The following is a 7,558-nucleotide window of genomic DNA, read 5'->3' as shown; positions in this document are numbered from 1 at the left end:
ATGGAGAACCAGGGGGCCTGGGGAGCCTCCTCCTGCGGGGATGGGGAACCAGGGGGCCTGGGGAGCCTCCTCCTGCGGTGATGGGGAACCATGGGGCCTGGGGAGCCTCCTCCTGCGGGGATGGAGAACCAGGGGGCCTGGGGAGCCTCCTCCTGCGGGGATGGAGAACCAGGGCGCCTGGGGAGCCTACTCCTGCGGGGATGGAGAACCAAGGGGCCTGGGGAGCCTCCTCCTGCGGGCATGGAGAACATGGGGGCCTGGGGAGCCTCCTCCTGCGGGGATGGAGAACCAGGGGGCCTGGGGAGCCTCCTCCTGCGGGGATGGAGAACCAGGGGGCCTGGGGAGCCTCCTCCTACGGGCATGGAGAACCAGGGGGCCTGGGGAGCCTCCTCCTGCGGGGATGGGGAACCAGGGGCCTGGGGAGCCTCCTCCTGCGGGCATGGAGAACCAGGGGGCCTGGGGAGCCTCCTCCTGCGGGGATGGGGAACCAGGGGGCCTGGGGAGCCTCCTCCTGCACCAGGGGGCCTGGGGAGCCTCCTCCTGCGGGGATGGGGAACCAGGGGGCCTGGGGAGCCTCCTCCTGCGGTGATGGGGAACCATGGGGCCTGGGGAGCCTCCTCCTGCGGGGATGGGGAACCAGGGGGCCTGGGGAGCCTCCTCCTGCGGGGATGGGGAACCAGGGGCCTGGGGAGCCTCCTCCTGCACCAGGGGGCTTGGGGAGCCTCCTCCTGCGGGGATGGGGAACCAGGGGGCCTGGGGAGCCTCCTCCTGCGGGGATGGGGAACCAGGGGCCTGGGGAACATTTTCAACACTTTGGGGCATTTCACAAGCGCTTCCCTCGCTTACGGCCACACCACCCTGAATGAGCCCGATCTCGTCTGATCTCGGAAGCCAAGCAGGGTCGGGCCCAGTTAGTACTTGGATGGGAGACCGCCTGGGAATACTGGGTGCTGTAAGCATTTTTTTTTGCCATTATTTGTGGGTAGAAAAGTGAGAAAAGTGACCTAAAATAGAACCGGGACTAGGCGGCAGTTCCCCCCACCAGGCGGCGGCATTTGGGGCATTATTTGTGGGTAAGAAAGTGAGAAAAGTGACCTAAAATAGAACCGGGACTAGGCGGCAGTTCCCCCCACCAGGCGGCGGCATTTGGGGCATTATTTGTGGGTAAGAAAGTGAGAAAAGTGACCTAAAATAGAACCGGGACTAGGCGGCAGTTCCCCCCACCAGGCGGCGGCATTTGGGGCATTATTTGTGGGTCAGAAAGTGAGAAAAGTGACCTAAAATAGAACCGGGACTAGGCGGCAGTTCCCCCCACCAGGCGGCGGCATTTGGGGCATTATTTGTGGGTCAGAAAGTGAGAAAAGTGACCTAAAATAGAACCGGGACTAGGCGGCAGTTCCCCCCACCAGGCGGCGGCATTTGGGGCATTATTTGTGGGTAAGAAAGTGAGAAAAGTGACCTAAAATAGAACCGGGACTAGGCGGCAGTTCCCCCCACCAGGCGGCGGCATTTGGGGCATTATTTGTGGGTCAGAAAGTGAGAAAAGTGACCTAAAATAGAACCGGGACTAGGCGGCAGTTCCCCCCACCAGGCGGCGGCATTTGGGGCATTATTTGTGGGTCAGAAAGTGAGAAAAGTGACCTAAAATAGAACCGGGACTAGGCGGCAGTTCCCCCCACCAGGCGGCGGCATTTGGGGCATTATTTGTGGGTCAGAAAGTGAGAAAAGTGACCTAAAATAGAACCGGGACTAGGCGGCAGTTCCCCCCACCAGGCGGCGGCATTTGGGGCATTATTTGTGGGTCAGAAAGTGAGAAAAGTGACCTAAAATAGAACCGGGACTAGGCGGCAGTTCCCCCCACCAGGCGGCGGCATTTGGGGCATTATTTGTGGGTCAGAAAGTGAGAAAAGTGACCTAAAATAGAACCGGGACTAGGCGGCAGTTCCCCCCACCAGGCGGCGGCATTTGGGGCATTATTTGTGGGTCAGAAAGTGAGAAAAGTGACCTAAAATAGAACCGGGACTAGGCGGCAGTTCCCCCCACCAGGCGGCGGCATTTGGGGCATTATTTGTGGGTCAGAAAGTGAGAAAAGTGACCTAAAATAGAACCGGGACTAGGCGGCAGTTCCCCCACCAGGCGGCGGCATTTGGGGACCCGTAGTGTGGGCAGAAAACTCACCAAAGTGACTTAAAATAGAACCGGTGCAGGCGGCATGTTCCCCCACCAGATGGCGGCATTTGGGGACCCGTAGTGTGGGCAGAAAACTCACCAAAGTGACTTAAAATAGAACCGGTGCAGGCGGCATGTTCCCCCACCAGATGGCGGCATTTGGGGACCCGTAGTGTGGGTAGAAAACTCACCAAAGTGACTTAAAATAGAACCGGTGCAGGCGGCATGTTCCCCCACCAGATGGCGGCATTTGGGGACCCGTAGTGTGGGTAGAAAACTCACCAAAGTGACTTAAAATAGAACCGGTGCAGGCGGCATGTTCCCCCACCAGATGGCGGCATTTGGGGACCCGTAGTGTGGGCAGAAAACTCACCAAAGTGACTTAAAATAGAACCGGTGCAGGCGGCATGTTCCCCCACCAGATGGCGGCATTTGGGGACCCGTAGTGTGGGTAGAAAACTCACCAAAGTGACTTAAAATAGAACCGGTGCAGGCGGCATGTTCCCCCACCAGATGGCGGCATTTGGGGACCCGTAGTGTGGGTAGAAAACTCACCAAAGTGACTTAAAATAGAACCGGTGCAGGCGGCATGTTCCCCCACCAGATGGCGGCATTTGGGGACCCGTAGTGTGGGCAGAAAACTCACCAAAGTGACTTAAAATAGAACCGGTGCAGGCGGCATGTTCCCCCACCAGATGGCGGCATTTGGGGACCTGCAGTGTGGGTAGAAAACTCACCAAAGTGTCCTAAAATAGAACCGGGACCAGGGGGCCTCTTCCCCCACCAGGTGGCGGGCTTGGGGGGCTTGGTTTCCGGGTAGAAAACTCACCAAAGTGTCCTAAAATAGAACCGGGACCAGGGGGCATGTTCCCCCACCAGGCGGCGGGCTTGGGGGGCTTGGTTTGCGGGTAGAAAACTCACCAAAGTGTCCTAAAATAGAACCAGGACCAGGGGGCATGTTCCCCCACCAGGCGGCGGGCTTGGGGGGCTTGGTTTGCGGGTAGAAAACTCACCAAAGTGTCCTAAAATAGAACCGGGACCAGGGGGCCTCTTCCCCCACCAGGCGGCGGGCTTGGGGGGCTTGGTTTGCGGGTAGAAAACTCACCAAAGTGACCTAAAATAGAACCGGGCTAGGCGGCATGTTCCCCCACCAGGCGGCGGGCTTGGGGGGCTTGGTTTGCGGGTAGAAAACTCACCAAAGTGTCCTAAAATAGAACCGGGACCAGGGGGCATGTTCCCCCACCAGGCGGCGGGCTTGGGGGGCTTGGTTTGCGGGTAGAAAACTCACCAAAGTGTCCTAAAATAGAACCGGGACCAGGGGGCATCTTCCCCCACCAGGCGGCGGGCTTGGGGGGCTTGGTTTGCGGGTAGAAAACTCACCAAAGTGTCCTAAAATAGAACCGGGACCAGGGGGCCTCTTCCCCCACCAGGCGGCGGGCTTGGGGGGCTTGGTTTGCGGGTAGAAAACTCACCAAAGTGACCTAAAATAGAACCGGGCCAGGCGGCATGCTCCCCCACCAGGCGGCGGGCTTGGGGGGCTTGGTTTGCGGGTAGAAAACTCACCAAAGTATCGGCAAAATAGAACCAGGGAAGGGGGGGATGTCGGTCACAAGGTGCCCGAGTCAGAGAACCAGGAAAACGGACATAAATCCAGAAAACCTCGGTGTCTGACTGCTCCTCAAAAAGTGGTCTTTTTGATGTCACGAGCGCAACCACCTAGAGGTTAATGGGGAGGGATGGTGTGAGCGCAAACGGATTTTTCCTAAGTGTGACTGCTCCTCAAAAAGTGGTCTTTTTGATGTCACGAGCGCAACCACCTAGAGGTTAATGGGGAGGGATGGTGTGAGCGCAAACGGATTTTTCCTAAGTGTGACTGCTCCTCAAAAAGTGGTCTTTTTGATGTCACGAGCGCAACCACCTAGAGGTTAATAGGGAGCGAGTACAACAGGGGAGGGAGTGAATGGGCTCGGACTGTGGCCGAGCCTGGTGCCTCAAAATCGGACAAGGTTGGACTGGAAGCCCGCTGAGAACTCTGGTTCTTTTGCCAGACGAAACGAATTTTTTCCGAGTGTGACTGCTCTGCAAAAAGTGGTCTTTTTGATGTCACGAGCGCAACCACCTAGAGGTTAATGGGGAGGGAGTGGAAAAAACGACAAAGTGTTGAGCTCCGGACCGGGATGGCGGGCGACTCGAGCGGTCATGCCCGACTTTGAGACACTTTGTCGCGGTCATGCGAGCGACCTCCACTGCTCCCCGGAGGTGCCCCGGACCGGGTTGGCGGGTGACTCGAGCGGTCCTGCCCGACTTTGAGACACTTTGTCGCGGTCATGCGGGCGTCCTCCGCCGGTCCCCGGAGGTGCCCCGGACCGGGTTGGCGGGTGACTCGAGCGGTCATGCCCGACTTTGAGACACTTTGTCGCGGTCATGCGGGCGTCCTCCGCCGGTCCCTGGAGGTGCCCCGGACCGGGGTGGCGGGTGACTCGAGCGGTCGTGCCCGACTTTGAGACACTTTGTCGCGGTCATGCGAGCGACCTCCACTGCTCCCCGGAGGTGCCCCGGACCGGGTTGGCGGGTGACTCGAGCGGTCCTGCCCGACTTTGAGACACTTTGTCGCGGTCATGCGGGCGTCCTCCGCCGGTCCCCGGAGGTGCCCCGGACCGGGTTGGCGGGTGACTCGAGCGGTCATGCCCGACTTTGAGACACTTTGTCGCGGTCATGCGGGCGTCCTCCGCCGGTCCCTGGAGGTGCCCCGGACCGGGGTGGCGGGTGACTCGAGCGGTCGTGCCCGACTTTGAGACACTTTGTCGCGGTCATGCGGGCGTCCTCCGCCGGTCCCTGGAGGTGCCCCGGACCGGGTTGGCGGGTGACTCGAGCGGTCGTGCCCGACTTTGAGACACTTTGTCGCGGTCATGCGGGCGTCCTCCGCCGGTCCCCGGAGGTGCCCCGGACCGGGTTGGCGGGTGACTCGAGCGGTCATGCCCGACTTTGAGACACTTTGTCGCGGTCATGCGGGCCTCCTCCGCCGGTCCCTGGAGGTGCCCCGGACTGGGTTGGCGGGTGACTCGAACGGTCATGCCCGACTTTGAGACACTTTGTCGCGGTCATGCGGGCGTCCTCCGCCGGTCCCTGGAGGTGCCCCGGACCGGGTTGGCGGGTGACTCGAGCGGTCATGCCCGACTTTGAGACACTTTGTCGCGGTCATGCGGGCCTCCTCCGCCGGTCCCTGGAGGTGCCCCGGACCGGGTTGGCGGGTGACTCGAACGGTCATGCCCGACTTTGAGACACTTTGTCGCGGTCATGCGGGCGTCCTCCGCCGGTCCCTGGAGGTGTCCCGGACCGGGTTGGCGGGTGACTCGAGCGGTCGTGCCCGACTTTGAGACACTTTGTCGCGGTCATGCGGGCATCCTCCGCCGGTCCCTGGAGGTGCCCCGGACCGGGTTGGCGGGTGACTCGAGCGGTCGTGCCCGACTTTGAGACACTTTGTCGCGGTCATGCGGGCGTCCTCCGCCGGTCCCTGGAGGTGCCCCGGACCGGGTTGGCGGGTGACTCGAGCGGTCGTGCCCGACTTTGAGACACTTTGTCGCGGTCATGCGGGCGTCCTCCGCCGGTCCCTGGAGGTGCCCCGGACCGGGTTGGCGGGTGACTCGAGCGGTCGTGCCCGACTTTGAGACACTTTGTCGCGGTCATGCGGGCGTCCTCCGCCGGTCCCTGGAGGTGCCCCGGACCGGGTTGGCGGGTGACTCAAGCGGTCATGCCCGACTTTGAGACACTTTGCCGCGGTCATGCGGGCGACCTCCGCCGGTCCCTGGAGGTGCCCCGGACCGGGTTGGCGGGTGACTCGAGCGGTCGTGCCCGACTTTGAGACACTTTGCCGTGGTCATGCGGGCGACCTCCGCCGGTCCCTGGATGGCGGGCTCCAGTGAGGTCGGCGGGGGAAGGCTCGGGCTGAGGCCGACTTCGGTGCCTCAAAGTCGGACAAGGTTGGATTGGAAGTCCGCTGTGTTGAGGACCAGTGGCATTCGGCGGTGGAACGCTCAGAACTTGGCCGACATCGGTGCCTCAACGTCGGACAAGGTTGGAGTGGATGACCGCTGATAACTCTGGTTCTTTTGCCAGACGAAAGAAATTTTTCCCGAGTGTGACTGCTCTGAAAAAAGTGGTCTTTTTGATGTCACGAGCGCAACCACCTAGAGGTTAATAGGGAGGCACCATAACAGGAGAGGGAGTGAAAAGGCTCGGACGGTGGCCGAGCCTGGTGCCTCAAAATCGGACAAGGTTGGAGTGGATGACCGCTGATAACTCTGGTTCTTTTGCCAGACGAAAGAAATTTTTCCCGAGTGTGACTGCTCTGAAAAAAGTGGTCTTTTTGATGTCACGAGCGCAACCACCTAGAGGTTAATAGGGAGGCACCATAACAGGAGAGGGAGTGAAAAGGCTCGGAGGGTGGCCGAGCCTGGTGCCTCAAAATCGGACAAGGTTGGAGTGGATGACCGCTGAAAACTCTGGTTCTTTTGCCAGACGAAAGAAATTTTTTCCGAGTGTGACTGCTCTGAAAAAAGTGGTCTTTTTGATGTCACGAGCGCAACCACCTAGAGGTTAATAGGGAGGCACCATAACAGGAGAGGGAGTGAAAAGGCTCGGAGGGTGGCCGAGCCTGGTGCCTCAAAATCGGACAAGGTTGGAGTGGATGACCGCTGAAAACTCTGGTTCTTTTGCCAGACGAAAGAAATTTTTCCCGAGTGTGACTGCTCTGCAAAAAGTGGTCTTTTTGATGTCACGAGCGCAACCACCTAGAGGTTAATAGGGAGGCACCATAACAGGAGAGGGAGTGAAAAGGCTCGGAGGGTGGCCGAGCCTGGTGCCTCAAAATCGGACAAGGTTGGAGTGGATGACCGCTGAAAACTCTGGTTCTTTTGCCAGACGAAAGAAATTTTTTCCGAGTGTGACTGCTCTGAAAAAAGTGGTCTTTTTGATGTCACGAGCGCAACCACCTAGAGGTTAATAGGGAGGCACCATAACAGGAGAGGGAGTGAAAAGGCTCGGAGGGTGGCCGAGCCTGGTGCCTCAAAATCGGACAAGGTTGGAGTGGATGACCGCTGAAAACTCTGGTTCTTTTGCCAGACGAAAGAAATTTTTCCCGAGTGTGACTGCTCTGCAAAAAGTGGTCTTTTTGATGTCACGAGCGCAACCACCTAGAGGTTAATAGGGAGGCACCATAACAGGAGAGGGAGTGAAAAGGCTCGGAGGGTGGCCGAGCCTGGTGCCTCAAAGTCGGACAAGGTTGGAGTGGATGACCGCTGAAAACTCTGGTTCTTTTGCCAGACGAAAGAAATTTTTTCCGAGTGTGACTGCTCTGCAAAAAGTGGTCTTTTTGATGTCACGAGCGCAA

The 7,558-nt window shown here is 59.3% G+C and overlaps 1 non-coding gene across 1 annotated transcript; it reads left to right on the top strand.

The window, feature by feature from the left end:
* Positions 1–840: 840 nt before the first annotated feature.
* Positions 841–959, top strand: LOC148058224 (5S ribosomal RNA). The gene has a single exon (XR_015710050.1). It is a non-coding gene; the product is annotated as a 5S ribosomal RNA (ribosomal RNA).
* Positions 960–7,558: the final 6,599 nt, after the last annotated feature.

Source organism: Callionymus lyra, unplaced genomic scaffold (assembly GCF_982586985.1).
Source record: "Callionymus lyra unplaced genomic scaffold, fCalLyr1.hap1.1 HAP1_SCAFFOLD_127, whole genome shotgun sequence".
In the NCBI taxonomy this organism is placed as follows: Eukaryota; Metazoa; Chordata; class Actinopteri; order Syngnathiformes; family Callionymidae; genus Callionymus; species Callionymus lyra.
This window is presented reverse-complemented; position numbering and strand designations above follow the sequence as displayed.